The 26,564-nt window shown below is 40.8% G+C and overlaps 1 protein-coding gene across 10 annotated transcripts in view; it reads right to left on the reverse strand.

Moving 5' to 3' along the window:
* SLC41A2 (solute carrier family 41 member 2) overlaps positions 1-20,814 on the reverse strand; it is a 156,589-nt gene extending 135,775 nt beyond the window's left edge. For 3 of the 10 annotated variants that reach the window (XR_010122686.1, XM_054444314.2, XM_054444315.2), the window contains exon 1: positions 20,563-20,797. The gene's annotated coding sequence lies outside the window, so the exon portion shown is untranslated. Of the gene's footprint in view, positions 1-4,703; positions 4,776-6,660; positions 6,833-13,953; positions 14,048-20,562 lie in introns of those variants that run through there. The other 7 variants (XM_063646649.1, XM_054444309.2, XR_010122687.1 and 4 more) reach the window with 6 other exon arrangements.
* Between the last annotated feature and the right edge of the window lie 5,750 nt (positions 20,815-26,564).

Below are 26,564 nucleotides of genomic sequence, written 5' to 3' on the forward strand. Positions count from 1 at the left end.
TGTGGTAGGCTCTACCATCTAGGTTTGTGTTAGCATACTCTATGATACGCAATGATGAAATGCATCTAACACATTTCTCAGAATTTATCCTCACTGTTAAGCCCTTCATTAAGTGATGCATGACTGTATTTAGTGCCTTAGATTCTTGTTATCAAAGTGTGGTCTCGGGTCCAATGGCATGGCATCAACTGGGAGACTAAAAAATGCAGGACCTCAGTCAGCTCCCATCCCAACTCAACCTCCTGAATCGAAATCTGTACTTTAAATGGTATCCCAAAGGATTTGTGTTACTTTGAGAAGCACCTCCCAATACATTCAAAAAGGAATTATCTGATATTTTCAGGCTTTCAAGTGTGAACAAGGATGTAAGCAGTGGTAATGCATACAGCCCTACTTGTGCAAGTATAAACTGCCAAAAGCACTTTGGAAAACAATTTGGCATTATCTACCAAAACTGAGAGGCATGTGCCCCACAGTCCAGCATTTCCATCCTTAAATCCCTGCCCTAAAGAAATTCACATTGTACGCCGGAAGACACATGAAAGAATGTTCTTGGTAGCATTGTTCATACTAGCAAAAAAAAAAAAAAAATGGAATTAATCCATGAGAAAGGATAAATTGTGGCATATCTATACAATGGAATATAAGAATAAGGATATGACAAACACACATTTCAAGAGTGCTTACATTTGGTGAAGTGATACAAGAGCACCCAGGAGGTTCCAAAGGTATTGGTTATATTTTTTAAGCTTGGTCGTGGATACCTAGTGTTTATTATTGTTCTTCAAATTGTGCATATACAAGACTGCTTCGATGTGACTAATACTGTGATGGATGTTATTACTACTCCCCGTTATTGGTACCCTCCTACAGGAGGATTCTTGTCTCTACCTGTTGCCATGTTATTTGCAAGGACTGTAGGAGAATTCTACTTCCTCATCTCCATTAGCATCAGGTTTGGCCATGGGACTCCCTTTGGCCAACAGAATAAGAGCAGCAGCAACACTTACAAACAGAAACAATTCAGCTATGTCTCTTTGCTCCCTCTGTCATGAGAATGGCATGTCCTAGGCAGTTGCTGCTTCTTCAGACTGGGTCCCAAGACAACGACAGATGTAGAGATACAGCAACCACAGCCACCCCACAGCAATCAACAGGGTACACATAACAGGAGAAAGAAATAAAGCTTTGTCCCAGAAAGCCACTGAGAGTTTGGAATTGTTTATTATCACAGCATGACCTAACAAAAGCTAACTTAAAAAGTGTATGTTTTAAAAAGTAATCTGACCCACAGATTCCTATCCATTTTAGTTTAGGAGAGTCTCTCTGATATACTGAGCACTTAAAGGTTCCAGTCTATGGTCAAGGAGTTTTAAAACACTGGCTTCCAAACATTTGAATCTCAAAAACCAAAATTTCCTCCCAAAATTTTACAAAGTTAAAAACAATCTTTTCTTAAAAAATAAGTATACATTTTAACACCAAAAATGTAGAAAGGACAAAATCTCAGACTAAAGGGCAGTCCTTTTCACTGAACACATTTAGATTTATGGAAAAGTTCATTTCATGTTTCCTGTGAGACCTTTGTCATAGTTTACCACTGGTTTGTAGAGCCATGTCAGGGAATCATTGACTTAAAGGAAAATAAGACCAGACACTCCTTATGAATTCAACTTTACTTACAAAAATAAAAAAGGGTCTTGTTCTGTCACTCAGGCTAGAGTACAGTGTTGCAATCTTAGCTCACTGAAGCCTCAAACTCCTGGACTCAAGTGATCCTTGCACCTTAGCCTCCCGAGTAGCTAGGTCTATAGGTGCAGGACACCACATCCAGCTAATTTTTAAATAGTTTGTACAGACAGGGTCTTGCTACGTTCCCCAGGCTGGTCTCAAACTCGTGGCCTCAAGTGATCACTTCCTCCTGCCTATGCCTCCCAAAGTGCTGGTATTATAGGCACGAGCCACTGTGCCCAGCCATAAAATTGCTTATTTTTAAAAATAAAGAAAACAAAGTATATTGTATGTATGTGGATTTACCAAACCAGAATCTTGGAGAAACTCTGCCTATTGTACTGAAAGAGGCATTCTGCTCCATTGCAAAAGTTAAATAACAATGCTTAGGAAATCCAGTAGAGCTGAAAGTCAGGAGACACAGGTCATTCCTAATTACTAAGGACGGTATTAAAGCAGAGTTTAACATTTTGTTTTCTTACCACAACAATAAAAGGAAAAGTTTTAATGCAATCTATTACCAGTAATTATTTCATTTAGTTGAAAATCCCAGAACTTGTTGAACAGGTATGTATATTTATATAAACATACTAAAATCCACAGTACTATCAGACACACATACACACATACAGACACACCTAGAAATTGACTTATTTTATGGTTATTATATATTCTTACTTTTGCCACTCTGCAAGGGTACATTCTGTTCTTTTAATTTTTTCTTTAAGTATACCTCCTCTATGTTTCTGTTTCCTATTATTATTATTATTATTTTTTTTTTTTTTTTTTTTTGAGACGGAGTTTCACTCTTTTTGCCCAGGCTGGAGTGCAATGGCGTGATCTCGGCTCTGCCTCCCAGGTTCAAGCGATTCTCCTGCCTCAGCCTCCCGAGTAGCTGGGATTACAAGCATGCACCACCACCCCGGCTAATTTTGTATTTTTAGTAGAGACAGGGTTTCTCCATGTTGGTCAGGCTGGTCTTGAACTCCCGACCTCAGGTGATCTCGGCTTCCCATAGTGCTGGGATTACAGACGTGAGCCACCGAGCCCAGCCTTATTATTTTTATTTTTTTAAAAAGGCTCACCTGGGGGGAGGGGGGAGGGATAGCATTAGGAGATATACCTACTGTTAAATGACAAGTTAATGGGTGCAGCATACCAACATGGCACATGTATACATATGTAACTAACCTGCACGTTGTGCACATGTACCCTAAAACTTAAAGTATAATAAAAAACAAAAATAAAAATAAAAAAAATAAAACATACGCTAAAAAAAAAAGGCTCACCTCTAAAATGGAATGAAAGTATTTGAAAGTATCTCCCTTTTATCTCCTTTTTTTTTTTTTTTTTTTTGGCTAAAATACATAAAGTTAGCTCCTGGCTGCGCATGGTAGTTCACACCTATAATCCCAGCACTTTGGAGGGCCAAGGCAGGTGGATCACCTGAGGTCAGGAGTTTGAGACCAGCCTGGCCAATAGGGTGAAACCCCCTCTCTACTAAAAATACAAAAAATTAGCTGGGTGTGGTGGCAGACGCCTGTAGTCCCACCTACTCGGGAGGCTGAGGCAGGAGAATTACTTGAAACTGGGAGGCAGAGGTTGCAGTGAACCGAGATCATGGTGATCCTGACCTCAGGTGATCCACCTGCCTCTGAGCAACAGAGCAAGACTCTGTCTCAAAAAAAAAAAAAAAAAAAAAAAAAGTTAGCTCCTAAGAAAAATCTTGACTTTTTGGCTTAACCTAGAAACTTTCCACTGAAACTGAATTCAAGAACTCACATAGGTTTCATTTAGGGAACAGAGAGTGAAATCAAACTTTCTTAACAAGTTGGGGAACATGGAAGAGAGTTGAAAGGACAATCAACTGTCATGTCACTAACACCGAATTGCTGTAAAATGGGTGGTCCTGAATTATCTGCACAAACACAAAAGCTTGAGAGCTTGAGACATCACAGACACAATTTAGCTACTGATACCCCAAAGCTAGCTGATTCCATAAAACAATTGTTCATTTCTAGGGTTGCCCACTGACAGAAAAGAATAATGTCATAACATTTATCAATCCTAAAGTTTCTACATGACTAAACATTTGTAAAGCATTTGTTTAAGCCTACAGAAGTAATAATGGATCCATTGAGTAAATCCTCTATATAATAAATCCTCAATACATCACAAATAATTTTTCAAATAAAACCAGACTCAGAGCCACTGATTTTGTTCTCAGAATCACAACCCTCAACTCTCGCCTCCCAAAAAAAATTACTATAAATTTTTTAAAAGAATTTTTATTTGGAAGAAGGATATATCAAAAGCAAGCCAATGAATCAACTCAAACACAATCCAGTTAAACCAACTCTTAACTGAGAAAATGTTGACAGAATAAATATGCTATGTGTCCAAAGAACTAAGTGGATTGCATAAACAGAGTACAGTTCATTCTATCAGTTAGATTATATCTAGCTCCTATCAAACCAGGCAACCGAAAAGTGAAAAATATCAAATAGCTAATGCTTGTGGGGCTTAAAACCTAGATGATGGGTTGATGGGTGCAGCAAATCACCATGGCACACGTATACCTATGTAACAAACTTGCAATTCTGCAAATGTCTCCCAGAACTTAAAGTAAAATTAAATTTTAAAAAGTGAAAATAATTCAGTCATTTAATTTGGAATTATGATTAAACTGACAGCAATGAATAAACAGTTTTTATTCATTCAAACAATTACCAAAAGTATTAGTGCTGCTGTTTGAGACAAGTCAACCAGTAGATGGATGGCAAATAAGGTGAATTAGAGAACTCTATTTTGAAGTTGAGAAAGTGCTTTTAAACAACAAAAAAATAGAGGTATATTTATTTCCCCTACTCTGTCTTAAACATTTCTTACATGTATCTTATTTTTAAAAAACTACCAAACACTTAATGACTCTCTCTTACGATTGACATGTGGCTGGGCACAGTGACTCATACCTGTAATCCTAGAACTTTGGGAGGCCGAGGCAGGTGGATCGCTTGAGCCAGGGAGTTTGAGACCAGTCTGAGCAACATGGCAGAAACCCGACTCTACAAAAATACAAAAATTAGCCAGGCATGGTGGCTCATGCCTGTATTCTCAGCTACTCTGAAGACTGAGGTGGGAGGATCACCTGAGCCTGAGAAGTCGAAGCTGTAGTAAGCCATGATCATACCACTGCACTCCAGCCTGGGGCCATAGAGTGAGATCTTGTCAAAAAACAAAAAACAAAAAAAAAAACCATGTTAAATTCATTAATTTCCTGCAAATGATTTCAGAGAACTTTACCTGCTCATCACTCAGCACCTCCTCCCCTATATAGTCGCAGGAATGTTTATTTAGAAATTACAGCTATAGAAGGTCTTGCTACTTAAAAATAGTATTTTTGCTTTTCTTCAATAAAAATTGAGCCAGCTTTTTTTACTTTAGCAGTGAGAAAACTTACAGCTACATCTGAAACTCAAATTTTATAATTGATTTACTCATCTAATGTTATACTCCTAGTTTTATTTTCTCTGGTACTCTGTAAGTTGTATTATTTATGTTTTATTCTTACGTACTCTATCTTGTTACACAGAGTCAGCTTATAAAAAATACCTACAAGAAATAGTGAGTTCCCTGGCACTTATAAATCTGAAATAGCTAAATTTAGAAACTAAATAACTGCAGTTCATTAGCATTTCAAATGAGTAGAAATTGTTATTCAGGATTCATACAAAAGTATACTTCCATACTTTATCCTTAACACATTTTTATACTCTCACAGTTCAATTTTTAAAATGCAAAACCCCTCTAGGACCAAATGAAAATACACACTTGACTTTGTATAATTAAACTGAAAGTTAAAAGCTTCCAGAATTTTAAGGTGCAGAAAAGATGCCAATGGGTTAAAGTTTAAAAGGAAAAAAAGAAAAAACCTTCTTTTTAAGAGAAGAGAAAGGAAGAAAGGGAGCCAATACATCAATGCTTAGAAGAAAAACAAAATTACCTTTCTAAGAAAACTAAACAATCTGGAATCATCACTGAGAAAGTTAAAGAAATTCGAGATCAAATACAACGTAGAGCAGAGGAGCTTCAAAACACCGGACCCTGGGGCCTCCTCAGCTAATGGATGCCCTGGATTCTCCCCTTCTTAGGACCTCTAGCAGCTATAATATTGCTACTCCTCTTTCGACCCTGTATCTTTAACATCCTTGTTAAGTTTGTCTCTTCCAGAATCGAAGCTGTAAAGCTACAAATGGTTCTTCAAATGGAGCTCCAAATGCAGTCCATGACTAAGATCTACTGCAGACCCCTGGACCGGCCTGCTAGCCCATGGTCCGATGTTAATGACATCAAAGGCACCCCTCCTGAGGAAATCTCAACTGCACAACCCCTATTATACCCCAATTCAGCAGGAAGCAGTTAGAGCGGTCATCAGCCAACCTCCCCAACAGCGCTTGGGTTTTCCTGCTGAGAGGGGGTACTGAGAGACAGGACTAGCTGGATTTCCTAGGCCGACTAAGAATCCCTAAGCCTAGCTGGGAAGGTAACCGCATCCACCTTTAAACATGGGGCTTGCAACTTAGCTCACACTCAAATAATTAGGTAGTAAAGAGAGGTCACTAAAATGCTAATTAGGCAAAAATAGTAGGTAAAGAAATAGCCAATCATCTATCGCCTGAGAGCACAGCGGGAGGGACAATGATCAGGATATAAACCCAGGCATTCGAGCCGGCAATGGCTACCCTTTTTGGGTCCCCTCCCTTTGTATGGGAGCTCTGTTTTCACTCTGTTAAATCTTGCAACTGCAAAAAAAAAAAAAAGGAAAAGGAAAAAAATTACTTGCCATCTGTAAGGTTATCATTTTTATTCTACAATTTTAGACCACGAATATCTCATAATTTTCATGGCTATCACATCTTAAATACTTACTTGGAGCACTCATCCACAAGCCCTTCTCTTTCCCCTATCCCCAGAGAGAAGCAGGACTCTACCATGAACTGGTGGCACTGAAGCACATTACCTCCCATTAGATTATGAATTGGGCAGTGCAGGACAGCCTCCACACCAAGGTCTTCCTCAGGTGGTGGCCTAACATCACCTTCCCTTACTGGGACACCTTCGTAATGGCACCACCCAAGGGATGAGGCCAAGCTTCTACCTTCCCCAAACTGCACTTTCCGTAAATCAGTTCAAGTGCACCAACTAATCACAAGAAACTAAATTGAGATTACAGAAATCACAGGTACACAGTATCATGTTACTCAATTATCTTGGCATCAAGTTGAAACAATGACCTAACTCTGAGTTCTTTACTCCTGCAATCAAGTTTATCTTCTACCCTTTGGTCAGGGCTGAGCACTATTTCATTCAAATACCAGTTTGTGGGTTTGTTTGTTTGTTTTCAAAAGAACTCTTTTCTGGAGGGTTCTAAGCCCAACTTGAAATTTAGGCTAAAACTATTCTCAAAACCACCCCAAAGGCCAATTTAGCTGTCATATAGTGATCTTTCCTCATAAAAATTCCCAACTATCCTTCTTTCCCAGATTAGTTAAAAGTGTGTTTCTAATATCCACTGGCATAGAGTTCTCTTCTATTGTTTTAATTTTTTTCATAAGAGTGATATTTATTCAATGTAAAAAAAAAAAAAAAAGAGGTCAGGCATCACAGTGGCTGATGCCTATTATCCTAGCACTTTGGGAGGCCGAAGTGCGCATATCACCTGAGGTCAGGAGTTCGAGACCAGCCCGGCCAACATGGTGAAACCCTGTCTCTAATAAAAATACAAAAATTAGCCAGGCGTGGTGGCGCACACCTGTAATCCCAGCTACTCGGGAGGCTGAGGCAGGAGAATTGCTTGAACCCAGGAGGCAAGGTTGCAGTGAGCCAAGATCGCACCACTGCACTCCAGCCTGGGCAACAGAGCAAGACTCCATCACAAAAAAAAATAATAAAAATAAAAAGTAAGAAAAGAAAAGAAGGCTAGGCGCGGTAGCTCACACCTGTAATCCCAGCACTTTGGGAGGCCAAAGAGGGCAGATCACAAGGTCAGGAGATTGAGACCATCCTGGCCAACACGGTGAAACCCTGTCTCTACTAAAAATACAAAAAATTAGCCGGGCGTGGTGGCGGGCACCTGTAGTCCCAGCTACTCAGGAGGCTGAGGCAGGAGAATGGCATGAACGTGGGAGGTAGAGCTTGCAGTGAGCCGAGATCGCACCACTGCACTCCAGCATGAGCGACAGAGCGAGACTCCACCTCAAAAAAAAGAAAAGAAAAAGAAACCACAAAAGATAAACAAAAACTGTTTATCCTGAAAATCCACCATCCAGAGATAGTCATTGATGACATACTGGTATATATAAATTTACTATATTTTTTCCAAATATATGTTTAAAACAAAAATAGGCTCATATTGGACATACTGCTTTGCATCCTGCTTTTTCCATTTCATAACATATCCAAAAAATTGTCTCAATCAATATTCTATAGTTACCTTTAAATAAAAGGCAACAGCCTTCATTCAATTAATACGTCCTAAATACTTTCAGACACTTCAGAATTCTGCTGTACTCCATTTTTTCACAGCCATAATTCACTTATATCTTATATGGGTTACATACTTGTGAATAAATAACTACAAATGAACCATCAACCTCCAAGGTGAAGCAAGGTGATACACCAAGTCCATGGTGTATCTCCCCTTCAATCCATCACATATAATTCAAAATGAAAATAACGCCAAACAAAACAAGTATAAGAGTCAAAAAAGGTATGATTTCCCCCATGAATTCTACTTCATTGTTTTTAAAAAATGATAAAACACTAAGAATTTTTAATCTTTTTTGGCAACCCTTTCTAGTGCTCAAACACGCTTCGATTGCATATTAAGCATTGTTCCCAGGGATTGAGAAAGGAATAGATTTTTTATTCTAAGAAGTAGCATAGGAGTTTTAAATTCAAGTTATAAAATCCATACACAATCAAAATCCTATAACTGAGTTTACAAATTTCAATCAGGCACTTTCTTTTTCTTTCTTTTTCTTTTTTTTTGTAGAGACATGGTCTCACTCTGTTGCCCAGGAGGAACAGGATGGAGTGCAGGGTATGATCCTGGCTCACTTTTTCCTTGAACTCCTGGGCTCAAGCAATCTTCCCACCTCTGCCTCCCTAGTAGCTGGAACTACAGGTGCATGCCACCATACCAAACTAATTTTTAAAAATTTTTTGTGGAGACAGTCTCATTACATCGCTCAGACTGGTCCTGAACTCCTGGCCACAAGCTATCTTCCCACCTTGGGCTCCCAAAGTGTTGAGTTTACAGGTATGGGCCACCACATCTGGCCCAGGCACATTTTTAAAAGGAGAATACTAACTGCTTATTTAAAGTTGTATTATTCATGTGGAATCTTTATGGCAAGTACTTTATGCTATGATTGAAATTGTACAAATTTTACTGAGATGTTTGCAATGCTTTCATTCGATGAAAGATGACTTGTATTGAGTGATTTTTATGGGGGAATTCAAGTGACTTATTTGTCAAATCTTCACACTTCAATTAAGAGAGATAATCTGCTTCCAAAAATTAACTGTCAAGAAGTGTCAACACACTAATGATAATGAGAGCAGTTAAGAGCTAGGGCTTCAGAGTCAAACTGGCTTACATCCTGACTTTCACTAACTGTGGGACCTATGCCTGTATACCTCAGTTTTCTTATGTAAATACATCTCCTTCACTGGTTTATGGTGAGGATTAAATGACTTAATACATATAAAGTGCTTAGAACAAACTTCAATAAATGTTAGCTAATATTATCATTATTCATCACTATTATTACACATTTTTATAAAAGGCTCAAAACCTAACTTCCCACCTCTTTCTCCTCTTACCAATGAAATATACTATGTCATACAATCACAAAAACGTTGTACGTTGCTGTACTGAATTTCCGGCTTTTATTTTTATCTTTTTTTTTTTCTTTTTTTTGAGACAGAGTTTCACTCTGTCGCCGAGGCTGGAGTGCAGTGGTGCGATCTCGGCTCACTGCAACCTCCACCTCCTGGGTTCAAGCAATTCTTCTGCCTCAGCCTCCTGAGTAGCTGGGACTACAGGTGCACACCACCATGCTTGGCTAATTTTTGTATTTTTAGTAGAGACGAAGTTTCACCATGTTGGCCAGGCTGGTCTGGATCTCCTGACCTCAGGTCCACCCACCTCAGCCTCCCAAAGTGCTGGGATTCCAGGCGTTAGCCACCACACCTGGCCATTGGCTTTTAATTTTAAGATGAACTATTTTGTTCTAATTTTCTATTAAAAAAATCAACTGGATTTTAATATTTATATTTTATATAACTTATCCTATTTTTCATTAAATTAAATTGCCAGTATATTTTTTAAATTACATACATATTTTACATATATATATATATATGCACTGACCAATATAAATACATACTAAATGGTACATATCTACACCAAAAAGTACAAGTCTTCAGGGAACCACAATGTTTTAAAAGGAAAAAAAGACAATGAAAGTTGGATGAGGAACTAGCCCTAATACTGTTTTTTAATTTAAATATCATATCTCATATATATTTTAATTTACAAAGGACATCTAAACAACATTTTTATAATTTACAAATAAACCAGATTATCTTAAATCATACAATAAGGGTTATCCTGGGCTAATGAACTAAGTCTACTCAACCAGAACTCATGAAAGCATTAGAATCCACCATGAGTTTGCCTGGGGTCATTTTGAAACTCCACTAATCTAGAAATGTGACAAAAGAGTTTGCTGACTTTTCTTGGAAATAATTAAAATTGTTATTATGGAAATTCTTTATTGTTTCTTATCTAAAAGACAGGCAAATGTAGTAGATATAATTTAGCAGCTGAGCTTCTGGGAGCTAGGGATCCCTAAAAATTTTGCTTTCTTTGTCATATTTATAACAGCAGCGTTTCACTAAGTCCCAATAGAATACACTGGATAATGACGAAAAAAGTGTTTATTTCTCCAGGAAGTAGTCCTTTGGCCTAATTTGCTTCCTACATCATTTATACTTACCAGGAATATGAATAGCTTATAAAAATGCCACTCTCAGACTTAAAAAGCACTGCTCCAAAGAACTAAACTCTAATCAATAAGTCCTACAAAATATATAAAAACTTAAACCTAAAGGAAAGGAGATCACCCATTCTATCTACATCAATACTACTTAAAGCAAAAAGAATCACTTTCTCGTACATATACTGACCTCATTTTATCTTTTGTAAAAAAAAAACCTAGAAGATAAGTATGTTCATCCTTTACAGTTTAGAAAACTGCATCTCAGAGAGGTTAAATAATATGCCCAAAGTGACAACGTTAGTAAGATAAAGACACAGGACTTGAGTTCATGACTTTCTGACTAACCAGTTAATGATAAGGAAGCCCCTGTAGACATTTCTCTGTGTTATAATCCTCTGGCACCAGTGTACGCAGCCATGGGCACGAGGATGATAGAACCAAGGTGTATCATCAGTGTTCCCTCCCAGCTCCTTTCATGCCAAACACTGGAACCCAGTAAACTTGGATTCAAGTTATTTTTGAACACAGTTTATTGCTCAAGAATGGAAACAGCTCCTTCCCAGGTTTCACCTCTGATCCATAGGCGAACTATCTCTGCACTATCTTCTGTTACTCAATCAATAAATGAACAAATATGGCTGGGCGTGGTGGCTCATGCCTGTAATCCCAGCACTTTGGGAGGCCAAGGTAGGAGGATCACCTGAGGTCAGGAGTTCGAGACCAGCTTGACCAACATGGAAAAACCCCGTCTCTACTACAAATACAAAATTAGCAGGGCATGGTGGTGCATGCCTGTAATCCCAGCTACTTGGGAGGCTGAGGCAGGAGAATCGCTTGAACCCAGGAGGCAGAGGTTGCGGTGAGCCGAGATCATACCATTGCACTCCAGCCTGGGTAACAAAAGTGAAACTCCATCTCAAATAAATAAATAAATAAATAAATAAAATGAACAAATATTTTCTGAAGATCCAGAAAAGTAATCATATCATAAATTGCCTTGTTTATAAGTACCAATATAAAAAACAGTGTGGAAGAAATAAGAGAACACTTATAACTTTAGTACCTGCTTCTAGAATGCTCTTACTTTATAACACATTATTTCACTTATTTACATTAAGATCATCCTTTACATAAAGATTTACATACAGATTTACATAAAGATCATCCTTTAATTTTGTAGCTTTTGCTACAAAATTCTGCAAATTATCCACACAGTATTAGACAAAATGTACCAACTACAAGTTGAAAGGAGGAATGAACAAAATGATGGTGAGCTAAAGTTTTTCTTTTTTTCGACGGAGTTTCGCTCTTGTTGTCCAGGAGTGCAATGGCGCGATCTCAGCTTACCACAACCTCTGCCTCCCAGGTTCAAGCAATTCTCCTGCCTCAGCCTCCTGAGTAGCTGGGATTACAGGCATACGCCACCACGCCCGGCTAATACTGTATTTTTAGTAAGGACGAGGTTTCTCCATGTTGGTCAGGCTGGTCTGCCTGACCTCAGCCTCCCAAAGTACTGGGATTACAGGCGTGAGCCACTGTGCCTGGCTGGTGCACTGAACCTTTAAGAACAGGTAAGATTTAGAGAAATTGAGGGGAGGTGGAGGGAGGAGAGAAGGAAAAGTGCCTTTCAACAAGGTGAATGGTAATCAGGCAGAAAACTGATGGGAAAATGGGAAGGTATGAGTAGATTATTCAATATGACCAAGTAGCAAAATGAGAAACTTGGGGAAGACATGGAATGCCTGACTAGGGGGCTTAGGACTTTGTTTTCTAAATGAGGACAGTTCTAAATGAGGAAGAATAAATAACTTCCATTTATTCATTTATTTTAATTTTGAGACAGGGTCTCTGATATGCTTTGGTTGTGTCCCCACCCAAATCTGATCTTGAATTGTAATCCCCATAATCTCCACATGTCTAGGAAGAGACCTGCTGGGAGGTGGTTGGATCATGGGGGTGGATTCCCCCATGCTGTTCTCGTGATTTTGAGTGAGTTCTCATGAGATCTGATGGTTTTATAAGGGACTGTTCTGTCTTCGCTCCTCACACTTCTCTCTCTCCTGTTGCCATGTGAAGAAGGTCTTTGCTTCCCCTTCGCCTTCCGCCATGACTGTAAGTTTCCTGAGGCCTCCCTATGTGGAACTGTGAGTCAATTAAACCTCCTTCCTTTAGAAATCAGCCAGTCTTGGGTATTTCTTTATAGCACTGTGAGAATGGACTAACACAGTCTCACTACTTTTCCGAGGATGGTCATGAACTCCTGAACTCAAGCCACCCTCCCACCTCAGTCTCCTGAGATAGCTGGGACTACAGGAACTGTGGCTGGCTAAACCTTTATTTTTAATGCAGAGGAACCTTTTATTTAAATTAAACCCTATGTGAAATCCCAATATATAAAACAGTTTTGTAAAATCAAAGCAGTACCCATAGAAGCACCCTGGTTTCCACCCACTGGGTCCCCATATTACCCAACTTGAGAAGACCCTGAAACTCCTCACAGTTTAAAAACCACTGGATTAGAAAAAGATCTGCAAGGCAAATACCAAAGTGCTCAAAGCATTTACCTCTAAGTAACTGGGTATGCCTAGATTGAGGTGGCTGGGGGAGGGGTCAGCAGTAATAGAAAGAAAGATTGAAATATTATTTTCACTTTTTTTGATTCTACATATTTTTATATTATTTGAACTTTTGTTTGAGTACTTTTTACTTTTTAATTTAAAAAGTAATTAACAGGAAGAAACTATTGCTCTAAAAAAGTATTTTTAATGGTTAAACTTTTTCAAATGGATTCCCATATTTTAGTAAATAATTTCCCTATAGCAGGACGTTATTTGGCTAAATTACATTGCAATGAAAATGAATATCTCTGTGCCTAATACTTTCCCATATTTAGAGTTATTTCCTTAAGATAAACTTATACAAGTTAACAGTTTCCATTTAGTTCTACAATGTACTACTTAAATTAAGACTCTGTGGAATATAAAAAGATAAAATTCTCTGAGTGCTTTTTAAAAGCCATCTCATATTATCAAAATTTGATTTTGGCATTCCAGTTTAAGACACATAAACCCTAACTTAAAAACTAACGAGCAAAATTTTTCACAAATCAAAAATTTAGTAAGATAAATTTGAATCATAACTGAAATCTCCTTACCTTTTATGAACTTTTCGTAACTTCTTTTACCACTGATCAGAACCAAACACTGAAAGAATTTTTCCTTTACGGTTGGGTTTCACGATTTAATTCTGTGAAGTCATAATACTGTGACAGTAGAATCATTCTCTGGCAACAAACTGACATCATTAAATTCTTATTTGTAAATTCTTTAGGGTATATGGATGTTCTATTTTCACTTGTAAGAACAAAATCTATTTTCTGTTGATTCTTCATTAAGCTCATATGATTGATATATTTTCATCCATGTAGGTTGGTGCAAAAGTAATTGCAGTTTTTGTCATTACTTTTAATTGCAAAAACTGCAATTACTTTTGCACCAACCTAATAATTTATTCCTTTTGTCCTTAGCCATTTTTCTAACATTGCCTTTGGGTGAGTGCTCAGAGAATGCCTCTACATTCAAACAAAACAGAAATGATTTCTGGATTGGCTGCTCCTGTGAGCAATCTGTGTCACTGCCCTGTACTCCCTGGGAAAAACATCAAAACCACAATGTTTATTGTTCTTTTTATTATCTCTACTACTGTTTCAATGTAAGAATGCCCTCTGTTAAATTATCTTTTTAATAAATGTATGCAATTCTATCATTAACATGATTTCAACTGACAAAAAAAATTTGAATGAAAACTTTTTCTTTGTCCCAAAGCAGACATTACTAGAAACAGCAACGTCATGTCTACTACTGCATAATGTTCCTAATATTAAAGGTATTTAGACTCTATCAAAGAAGATTTGTTTAGTCTCTATTGTGAGCCAGGCACTATACTAGTTGCCAGAGATTCAATGTTAAAGGACAGAAGTGAAATCTGTTCTCACAGACCTTTTGGTCTTGGTGCAAAGGTACTTAGGGAAATGAATCTTTATGAACTGGGAGATTCCAATAACAAAAATAGTGGGAAGATTTTTTACAAGAAATAGATTGGAACCAGGTTTTGGAATACCTGTAACGCTGGGCCCATGAATTTGAAGTTCACATCCGAGTTAAGAAAGACCAGGTACCCAAAGAGACCTTTTTCTAAAGATCTCTAATCAGGCCCCGATTAGAACTTTTCAATAGTTTGTCATTTCCTCTAAGATAAATCCAACTTCTTTAATAAGGTTAACTAAATCCTGCATAAACACCCCTACTTACCCCTACAATCCAGTAAGTATCTATGAGTGGCACACCCTTATTTTCTATTGTATTTCTTTTAAAAAACATGTGGATTACAACTCACTAATTTGCTTTCACAATCTACTAGTAGGTGCCTGCAGTTAAAGAAAAAAATGTCACTTTAGTGTACCACATTCTCACACCTCTTGGCCTTTCCACATGTTCTTTTTGCTCAAAACACTTTTGCTTAACCTCACTCTTCCCTTTTACCTAGCTACTTCCTATTCAACTTAAGATCTCAGCTCTTAAACATCATGTCCCTGGCCCTCATAGATAAGTTCCCTTTCTTCTGTGGTTCCAAAGCACTCTACACTTAACCAATGCTTATTATGCTTTATTGTAATGGTACTTGTACTAATTGTTTTTCTAGGTTGTAACTCCTAGAGCAAGGACCCATTCTTGTTCACCACTGAATCCCAAAGCCTAGCCCAGTGCCTGTCACGTATTAGACATTCCATAAATATTTAACCAGTACTGGTAAAACAAGGAAATAGACTTGAATAATCTATATATTGAACTACACAATAAAATAATCACTCAAAAGTTCCTAAGAGATTTAGTTATTTCCAAGGAAAATATATAGTCAGTTCATTTTTATAAATGATGAATTAGTTCCTAGGCTAGCCTACAAAACACTATTTATTTCCCATAACATACTTAACTATGAGAGGATGGCTGTTTACTTCTCTCTGCAATGACAACAGAACTTTCACTCCTCTAAGTAGGAGAAAACAAGATTAAAGGAACACTTCTCTTTCTCTCCACCCCCATCACTAATTCCTCCCACAGGAAAGTGACTTATCTAATTGCTAGGATAGGTATAAAGGTCAACTTTTCAGACAGGCTCCACCCGTGAGCTCTCACTGGCTCTCTTGGACTTGCTGTGCCCTCAAGGAGAGAAAGTTTTCCTTTCCATTCTAACTGCTACAAGATAAGCTCCTTAGGACAGGACTTTCCTTTCCATTTCCTGATGCAACAGTTTCATCTGGGTAGGTAAATTAAGAAAGAACAGTAAGCATGGGTCTAAGCTCAGTTCTCCAATCCAGCTTTACCAGAAATGAAAATTACACTATTATTTTAATAGTATTTAAATCCTTATCTGGCTTGAGTCTGATCGCAATTTGACTAGAATATGGAGAGAGAAGGGGTGTAACTAGCACACTTGAAAGCTTCAACATGAACAACAGTAATCCCAGTCTGATTTCTGGGTCCTAGGAGAACAGTTAGCATGGAGGAGCAAGGTGGGGCAAAAGGAAAGAGGGATCAAATGAAGGAAAAGGTTTCCACTTTTCCTATTTAGACATTTTTCTTGGGCAAAAATGTCTAAATAAGTCGAATCTGTCTATATCCTACAACCTTTCCTTCCAAATTGTTTCATTCTTGCTTTTCTTTTCTCATCTTTCAGATCCCTCATGCTATCTAAAGCTTTCCATTTTTTAACATCCTCACTTTTAGAAGTAGGGCAAACTTTGCCCAATATTCCAAAATGTTCCACGATCTCATAATATTTACATCTACTATCCCTCCTCAAGTCAAAACTCCCACTTCCTTAGTGTAGCTAACCAAGAAGAAAGCAATCTGATTAAATCCATTCACATTAAAATAGAATAACTGACAGTTCTAGTCATTTCCATCTAAATATTTCTGTATTTGTTATTTTTAAGCTAAATAAATCTAACTACAGTACGTTCAGAGAGAAGAAAAGGGGTCCCTACCCTCGTCTACCATAAAGGAGACAGGTCAGCTGTGACCATCACTTCTCAGGGATATCTCCATAGCGATTCCCAATTGACACTGCCCTCTACTTTTAGTCCTTCCCAACAAGGGCCACTAAAAACTCCAGCGGGTAGACAAAACATCTGTAGCTGCAGGATATTTGTACATCCATTGGGTAAGTTTGTAACAATCAATATTAGGTTGGATACTTTATATTTTCAATACGTTTGATAATAATTTCATTAGTTAAAACAAAGTAAAAACACATTTTGGGTTATAAACCCAAAATTACCAGCCTCATTCTTCTAAATAAAGGCAGTGGCATAAAAGGGTTAATTCATATAGCCATCATTTTGTAATGTACAGGTTGAAGAGCAGAGTTAGGCTATGCTTCACATGCATTTTATCACTTGCTTATCTATTATTTCCATTTGGAAACCTTTACTTGTATTTTCTATAAAGTTTTGGAAATTGGGAAGTATACTTTTAAACAATGACAAAGATTCTTTTCTTGACAAAATTTTACTCAGGCCCCTGCACCTTCTAGGCCCATCTGTGCACTTCCTTGTAAAATGTAGTTTTATCAAAGAACCTTGCTAAGTCAGTTTAGCAACAGCCCCTGACTCTTGGCCCTTGGTTTTTTTTTTTTTTTTTTTTTTTTTTGAGTTAAGATGAAGTTTTGCTCTGTCACCCAGGCTGGAGTGCAGTGGCGTGATCTCAGCTCACTGCAACCTCTACCGCCTCCTGGGTTCAAGCTATTCTCCTGCCTCAGCCTTCTGAGGAGCTGGGATTACAGGCGCCCGCCACCACACCAGGCTAATTTTTGTATTTTCAGTAGAGACAGGGTTTCACCATGTTGGCCAGTCTGGTCTCGAACTCCCAACCTCAGGTGATCTGCCCGCTTCGGCCTCCCAAAGTGCTGGGATTACAAGCATGAACCACTGCACCCAGCCGGCCCTCGCTTTCTGATTACCCTCGCTACCTGATTACCCTCACAACCTGATTAGGTTCCTCAGCTTCCACTGTCCCCCAGGTGGTGTCTGATCACTCTGGCCTGTCTTCAGCAAGAATCCTGTTAGGTTGGTTTGGTCTGAATATCCATTACCCCCGATGTTTCCTCTCAGTACTTTTCTGTCCACTGACCATGACACTGCTCCTTGGCTATAAATTCCCATTTGCCCATGCCGTATTCAGAATTGAGCCTAGTCTTCCTCCCACACTGCAAAATCCCATTCCATGGTCCCTTTACTTATTACAGTGGTCCTGAATAGACTTCTTTACCACACTTTAACAAGTATCATCGAATAATCTTTTTCTTTAACAACAATCATATTAGATCAGTGGAAAATTGAGTTTGAACTCCTGGGAGGTAACATCAGGTCTTTTTAGGTGTTTTTTTTGCCATGAAAGACGTGATGCTGAATTTGTGTGCACTCAGAAATTAACCATGAAATAAGCACAGCAGCACTAATTTAGCTGTAAGTGGCTCTTAACTTTAGTGCCATCAAAAATATTTATTTACCACCCACACATGAACATAATTGTAATAAAAACTACACTGCACAAACTTAAGAAAACAAGATTCTCCACTTTACTGAGAAGTTAAACATATAAAATTTTGAGTAATTTGTGCTTGCCATTTATTGTTAGTTTGTTCAGCTGGCCACCAATATAAATTATTTGTAATTAAAGTGATAACTGGGATTTTCAAATTGAGCATAGAATATATGAAAATACCAATGAAGGGTGGTCTCTCTTGACTCCAGTCAGGAATATGCCTTCTGTAGCTTTGCTCAAAATACCAGGGCAGTAAATGTAAAGGGGCAGTAAGATGTCCAAGAATGAACAGGTAGGGTATTCTTAAAGAATGAAGTGGCACTTATTCAACCTTTACCCAAGAATAAGCATTAAGTTTTTCGGTATCAGATTGGTTGGATTTTTTCAAGTCAGTGCCAGTATCCAAACCTATTAATAGACATTTTTTTTCCATAAATGAACAATAAAAGTCAATAAAAAGCTAAGCAACCCAGACTGGCCATGGTGGCTTATGCCTGTAATCCTAGCACTTTGGGAAGCCGAGGTGGGCAGATCACTTGAATTCAGGAGTTGGAGACCAACCTGGCCAACATGGTGAAACCATGTCTCTACTAAAAACACAAAAATTAGCCGGGCATGGTAGTGTGTGCCTGTAGTCCCAGCTACTTGGGAGGCTGAGGCAGGAGAATCACTTGAACCCCGGAGGTGGAGGTTGCAGTGAGCCAAGATCGCGCCACTGCACTCCAGCCTAGGTGACAGACTGAGAGTCACTCTCCAGATAAATAAATAAATAAAAATAAAAAGCCAAGCAGCCCAACTAAAATATGGGTAAAAGATATGAACATTTTCTCCAAAGAAAATATATGAATGGCCAATAAGCACATGAAAAGATGCTCAGCATCCTCAATCATTAGAGAAATGCCAATCAAAACCACAAAGAGATACCATTCCACACTCACTAGGATGGATATAATAAAAAATAACCAGTAAAAAAGTAACAAGCCTTGGGGAAGATGTGAAGAAATCGGAACCCTCATACACTGCTTAGTGGGAATGTAAAATGGTACAGCTGCTTTGCTTGGCAGTTCCTCAAAAAGTGAAACACGGAGCAATTGCCCTCCTAGGTATATACCCAAGAGCACCGAAAACACATGTCCACAAAAACGTGTACACAAATGTGCATAGCAGCATTACACACAATGGCCAAAAACTGGAAACAACCCAAATGTCCATCAACTGATGAATAAACAAATGTGGTACACTGATACAACAATATTACTATGCTATAAAAAGTAAAGCACTGATACATTCTACAACATGAGTGAAACTTGAAAACATTACGGTATGTGAAAGACGCCAGACACAAACAGCCACATATTGTACGCTTCCATTTATATGAGATTTCCACAATAGGCAAACCCATATAAACAGAAAGTAGATTAGTGGTGGCTAGTGGGGTGGGGTCAAGGGGAAATGAGGAGTGATTACTAAGAGAGACGGAGTTTCTTTTGGGGATGATGATCCGGATAGTGGTCATATTTGGAAAACTTTGTGAATATATTAAAAGCCACACTTTAGAAGAATGAGTTTTATGGCATGTGATGTACACCTCAATTTAAAAATTGTCCACTACAAAAAAAGATGACATATATATGTAATATACATATCAATGTATATCTGTAACACATAGATATGTGTCATCTCTCTCTATAAATGAGCATTTGGGCTTTTAAAATTGAGATATGCTCCGTGTATATAAAGAGAAGAATGAAAGAACAGGGTGACGGGGCACTCGCGGAGCCCTGAACAGGCATCTGGGGTGTGCCAGAGCCAGCCTCGCAGCATCTCCATGCCAGCTCACCTTCAGCCATCACTCAGCCACCACCCGCCGCCTGCCCCTGCCTTGGGCGCCCGGGACCGCTTGTCCGCGGTGGCCGCGGAACAGCTTCCCTCAGCCCGAGGTGGGGCAGGCGCGGGGGCCTGGGCTCGGGCGCTGCCCGGCGGCCCGGAGAGGCGTCCGCAGGGGGCACGGCTGCTCGGGCGGGATCGCTCCCACCGCTCCCCGCGCCCCTGCCGCCGGGTCCCGAGCCCAGGCCTCTCGGCCCCACCTCCCTCCCGCACCTGGGATGCGCCCGAACGCGGCGCCGCGGCCGAAGCCGAGACTTCCCCTCCATGGTCACCTGTTCCGGAGCGCGGCGGCTGCAGCGGCCGGTGTGAGAAGGGTCCCCGTCTCCTCAGACCGGACCGAGACACCCGGGGCGGGGGATGGAAGAGGCATTCACCTGGTGCCCGGCACCGGTGGTGGCGGGGAGGACAGCGGCTCTCAGCCCACGGCTCCTTCCTGCTCCTGCGCCTCCTTGCGCGGCGGCAGCCCCGAGCTGACAGCCCGGCCGCCGGCGCCCGCGGCCCCCTGACTCCCCGCCGCCCCGCCCCCGCGCGGCAGCCCCGCGCAAGCGCAGCAGCGCCGCCGCCGGGGAAGCCCGGGCGTTGGTGATGTGGCCCGCGGGGCGGCGACCCGGAGCGACAGCGCCGCCCCGCCCGGACCCCGGCCGCGCCCTGGCAGACAGCTGTCGGGAACGGGGGCGCTGGACGACGGCAAGGGGGCAGTTTTCTGGGGAGCCTGCCCAGGAGAGAAGGGCTGTGGCCTCCTTCGGCATCCCTCTTCCCCACCAGCCCACGCACGCCCACTTCACCGCCTGCTCCAAGGTCCGAACCCCCGAATCCATGACTCATGATTTCTCTTCTCAGACCAGCGGCCTCTTTTTGGCTGAGGTCATGTTTCTTGCAGACTGGGGTTAAAACCTAAGCACGTGTCTTTCGGCCCAGCAGCGCATAGTGTGGGCGGTGCAGGAGCCAAGAAGGGCAGGGACCACCGCCGGAGGGGGTGAGGTTTAGGGTTGCCCCATAGCACCCTCCCTGTGCCAGGCAGGTGTAGGCGCCAAGCGCACGGGGCGCTGAGGAGTTGGCTGGGGTGCCAGGCTTTTCAAGTTTCCCCATACTTGCTTTTAAACCTAGATCAAACTGATCCAAAGTCTGCACGTAAATCCGAGAGCTCATTTATTTTATTTACAAAACTATTTATTGAGCATCTACTGTGTATGATTCAGGGAATGAGACACACCCCAGGGATACTCCAGTAAACAAAAGAAAGGTGTTGGTCCGAAGACTGTTATTTTAAAAATTACACAGCTAATACCATAATGCCAGGATTGGTGGCTCATGCCTGTAACCTCAACACTTCGGGAGGACCAGGCGAGAGGATCGCTTGAGGCCAGGAATTTGAGACCAGCCTGGGCAAACACAGCGAGACCTGGAGTAGCTAGGAGACTGAGGTGGGAGGATCGCCTGAGCCCAGGAGTTCAAGGCTGCAGCAGGCTATGATCGCATCACTGCACTCCAGTCTGGGCCACAAAATGAGACCTTGTCTCTAAAACAACTCAAAATTACACAGCTGATACTCTTTTCCTCAAATCAAAGCTTCTACCAATTCCAAGCCACACCAGTGATTTAGTAGCAGCTTTTCTGGTGCTGAAGGACACCAGCATACATTTATCCTGGTTCTTTTTTTTTTTTTTCCTTATGCTTTGCGATCAGACTTTGAGCTTTAACCTTAACCTTCAGGGTGAAGGGTGCTTCAGTATCACTCTTGGCCATCTGCTGTCATGCTTTTTATAATGACTCATCCTGGTGTTCCTCACCACCTAAAAATGAAAGCATAATTGCAAGGAATATGGAAAAGCAATGTTTTGACTGCATTTCCAGCTGGTTTTTGTTCTGGTTGTTTTTTGAATTACAGATCATTAGAAAGTAGCTGCTCTTGAAAGTTTGGCAGAAGTTCCACCCAATACGTGTTCCTCCCCTGAGTGTGTAGTCTTTCAAGATTTCTACACAAAGCATATACAGAAGCCAGCCTCTCTTGGTTTTGAAAATTCTTCCACCATTTTTTTTCTGAGAGAGCTGGTGGTTTCTACTGTCCTTCAGAGCATTACATGGCATGTGGCAGGCAACCTTCTACTTACATTCTTCATTCAGTACCGCAAAGTAGTGTGTACTTTGGAGATATGTTAAGCTTCAAGTTGGAATCCAAAGTTACATCAAATTTCAGCCCTGTAAATAAGTCACATTGGAATCAGGCGAGGAAATGCCCCCTTGTAAAAAACTGGGTCCTAATGGGTGCAGACAACAACAATCCCATTTCTACTTCATCTCCCATCTGACAGCTGGCAACTTCAAATGTGAAGCAAGTGGCTTGGAATTGAGGCTGTGTAGTGATGCTGTTGTGATTGCTGGAAAAAAGCCTGAGAGTTATGAGAGTGTATAACAAAGGAGCCTGTCTGTGCTAGGGGGTAAGAAAGATCTCCTTGAGGAAGTGACATTTAATCTCAGCCTTGAAGAATAAGGAGGAGTTAGGGCAGGCAACATAGAGAAGGGGGTGGGATGGGCAGTACATTTAGCTGTGGAAACTGCAGGTTTGAAGGCCCTTTGGTAGGAAGAGGCTCTGTCTGTGAAGACTTTGGGAAAAGGCCACTGTGCTTAGACTGAGAGAGCTACCTGGGAGGGAGAGGTGGGTGGGCCCTTAAGGGTCAGGTTAAGGACTTTGGATTTAAACTAAAGACAAAGGAAGCCAATGAAGAGTTGAAAAGGTCCTATCTGGACATGAAAAATTGCATTTGTAAAAGATGATCCTGGATGCAGTGGCTCGCACCTGTAATCCTAGCACGTTGGGAGGCTAAGGTGGGAGGATCACTTGAGGCCAGGAGTTTGAGACCAGCCTAGGCAACATTGCAAGACCCCCATCTCTACAAAAATAAAATAAAATTAGCCAGGCTTGGTGGCACGCACCTGATTGAGCCCAGGAGTTCGAGGCTGCAGTGAGCTATGATCGTGCCTCTGCATTCCAGCTTGGGCAGCAGAGTGTGAGACATTGTCTCTTAAAAAAAAAAAAAAAGATTATTCTGGCTGCAGAGTGGAGAATTAATAAGAAGGGTGCAACAGAGGATGTGTGACAACCAGTTTGCAGGCAATGGAGATTAGGAGACGATGGTGGATTGAAGATATAGGTCAGGTTTAGAACTGTAAGGATTTGATCAAATGCATGGAAGGTAAAGGCGAAAAAGTGTCAGAAAATGACTCCCAAGTTTCTAACTTGAGTTTATGCCATTTCCTGACTTGGGAAATGTGGAGGAGGAGATCAGAAGAGGACAATTTTGAGTCGCTTTAGATATGTTGAGTTTGATGCCCCTATGAGACATTCAAATGAAGATACTGACTCTATGTTTGAAAAATAAATCTGCAACTCAAAGTAGAGATCTGGATTGAGATGAATCAAAACTAAATTTTAGGAGAGCACATAATATGAACTGTTCATAAGAATTTAACCTCTAAACTTCAGAAAAAACCTGAGCAGGCCAGGTATGGTGGCTCATACCTGTAATCGAGCACTTTGGGAAGCTGAGGCAGGTGGATCACTTGAGGTCAGGAGTTGGAGATCAGCCTGGCCAACATGGTGAAACCCTATCTCTACTAAAAATACAAAAATTAGCCAGGCATGGTGGCGTGAACCTGTAGTCTTGGCTACTCAGGAGGCTGAGGTATGAGAATCGCTTGAACCTGGGAGGTGGAGGTTGCAGTGAGCCTTGATCGTGCCACTGCACTCCAGCCTGGGCATCAGAGCGAGACTCCATCTCAAATACAAAAACAAAAACCTGAGCAGAAGCAAAGGGAATCTAATATTTACTATGTGTGAGACACTTCGCACAGATGATTTTCTTTAATCCTGACACTCTATAAAATGATATTATAATCCCATTTTACATACGAGGAAACTGAGGGTTAAATCCTTGCTCAAAGTTACTCAAATTCCCAAGTCCTACCTCAGACCCATTAAATAAGAATCTCTATGGGTATTTCTGGTGATTACTGAGGCTCAAGAACCACCATGTGGCCTACTTAAAAATGGTCCCGCAAACCATATACATGCCCATAAAGAAAAAGAACTAGAGAAAAACCGTCATTCAGGGGACATGCAGCCCATGCAGCCAATGTTCCAGACACATGTGCTAGTTTCTGCCCCTACCCCCATTATCAGTGCCCTTCCTGGGAATCTCTGCAATACTCATTTGTTCATTCATTCAACAAGTAGCTATTGTGGGCCTCTTTTGTGCCAAATATAAATCATCATTCATCCATTTATAAATATTTTTTGAGCACTTAGCTAAATGCCATGCTTTGTCCTATGCTCTGGGAATACAGTATTGAACAACATAAAGGAATGCCTGCCTTACAAAGTACATGTTCAAACGGGGAAAGACAATAAACAACTAATAAACAAATAAGCAAATATATATATCTAGGTATATGGTGATAACTACTATGAAAAGAAATAGAGTTAAAGAGTTAGAGAGTTTGGGGGCAGGGGTGGGGAAGGTGTAGAGAGGAGCGGGGACTGTTTTATATAAACTAATCCAGGGAGACCTTGATGGCTTGAACAAAAAGGAGAGAGGGAGCAGTAATAATACCTGGGGAAAGTACAGCAAGCACAAAGGTCCTAAGACAGGAGTGTGTATGTTGTGTTCAGGAGACAACAAGGAGTCTCCTGTGTCTGTAGTGAAGTAATCAAGTGGTTGAGATGAAGCAAAATTAAATTTGCAGGCTAGGTGTGTGGCTCTGGCCAGTAATCCCAACACATTGGGAGGCCGAGGTGGGCGGATCACTTGAGGTCAGGAATTCGAGACCAGCCTGGCCAACATGGTGAAACCCCGTTTCTACCAAAAATACAAAAATTAGCCGAGCCTGGTGGTGTGCGCCTGTAGTCCCAGCTACTCAGGAGGCATGAGAATCACTTGAGCCTGGGAGGCGGAAGTTGCAGTGAGCCAAGATTGCACCACTGCTCTCCAGCCTGGGCAACAGAGCGAGACTCTGGGGGAAAAAAAGAAAAAATTAGATTTGCAGATGCAGTCAGAGAAGTGGCTAGGGGCAGGGCTTGCAGGCCATTGGCTTTGACTCCGAGCAAGGTGAGGGCCACTAAAAGGATCTCAGTGGAAGTGGCCCACTCTGACTTAGATTTCAGTGGGATCACTGTGGAGAGCCAAGTGCGGAAGCCAGGGCGGAAGCAGGAAGACCCCTGAGGAGGCTTTTGTAATAATCCCGATGAGAGGGATGGTAGCCCAGCCCAAGGTGGGCACAGAGGAAAAGCACTGGACTCTGATACATTTGTTTGAGAGTAGAGCTGAAATACAGGATTTCCTAATGGATTAAATGTAGAGTTTAAGAGGAAGAGAGGAGTTAAAGATGCCTCCAAGGTTTTTGGCTCAAGCAGCTAGAAGAATGGAATTCCCATTTGCTTCAGTGGAAACGACTGTGAGAATAAAGTCTTGAGGCAGGTACGAGATCACCTAGTGGGGTTTACTGTTCTAACCGCCTTGTCTCTATGAACTCCTTCAGTACTCACGACAACTCTCTAAGATAGGTACTGTTTTCATTCCTGTTTTATAGATGCGGAATTGAGGCTTTACCCTACAATGTGCCTCAGATTCCACGTCTGTAAAATGAGAATAGTACTCCGGAGTTTACAGTTGCATTGCCTATCGGGGAAGCCAGACAATTAGATAAGCAATATAATAATCTACAGTTATTGTAGGGAAAGTCTGAGGAGCTATAGTTACACAAAGCAGAAGCATCTTTCCAAGTTTGGGGGTGGGGGCAGAAAAACATCAGGGAAGACTTCTAAGAGGATGTAATATTAGACTAAAAGCTAAAGAATCAATAGTCATGCTGCTGCGGTTTGAATGTGTCCCCCAAAGCTCATGTGTTGGCAGATTAATTCCTGATACAACAGTGTTGAGAAGTGGGTGATTAAGAGATGATTAGGTCATGAGAGTGCTGCCCTCCTGAAAAGATTAATGTTATCTTGGGAGTGGGCTCATTATCACGAGAGTGGGTTTGTTATAAAACTGAGTTCCGCCTTCTCTTACATGCATGCTTGCTTTCTCTCTCTTTTTCACACACACACATATGTGTGCACACGCACACACACACACACCCCTTTGCGATGCCTTCTGCCATTTTATGAAGCGCCAAGAAGGCCATCGCCAGATACAGCCCCTCAATCTCAGACTTTCCAGCCTCCAGAACTGTGAGCCAAATAAATTTCTGTTTGTTATAAATTACCCAGTCTGTGATA

The sequence above is a fragment of the Pongo pygmaeus genome, chromosome 10, assembly GCF_028885625.2.
Source record: "Pongo pygmaeus isolate AG05252 chromosome 10, NHGRI_mPonPyg2-v2.0_pri, whole genome shotgun sequence".
Taxonomy (NCBI): Eukaryota; Metazoa; Chordata; class Mammalia; order Primates; family Hominidae; genus Pongo; species Pongo pygmaeus.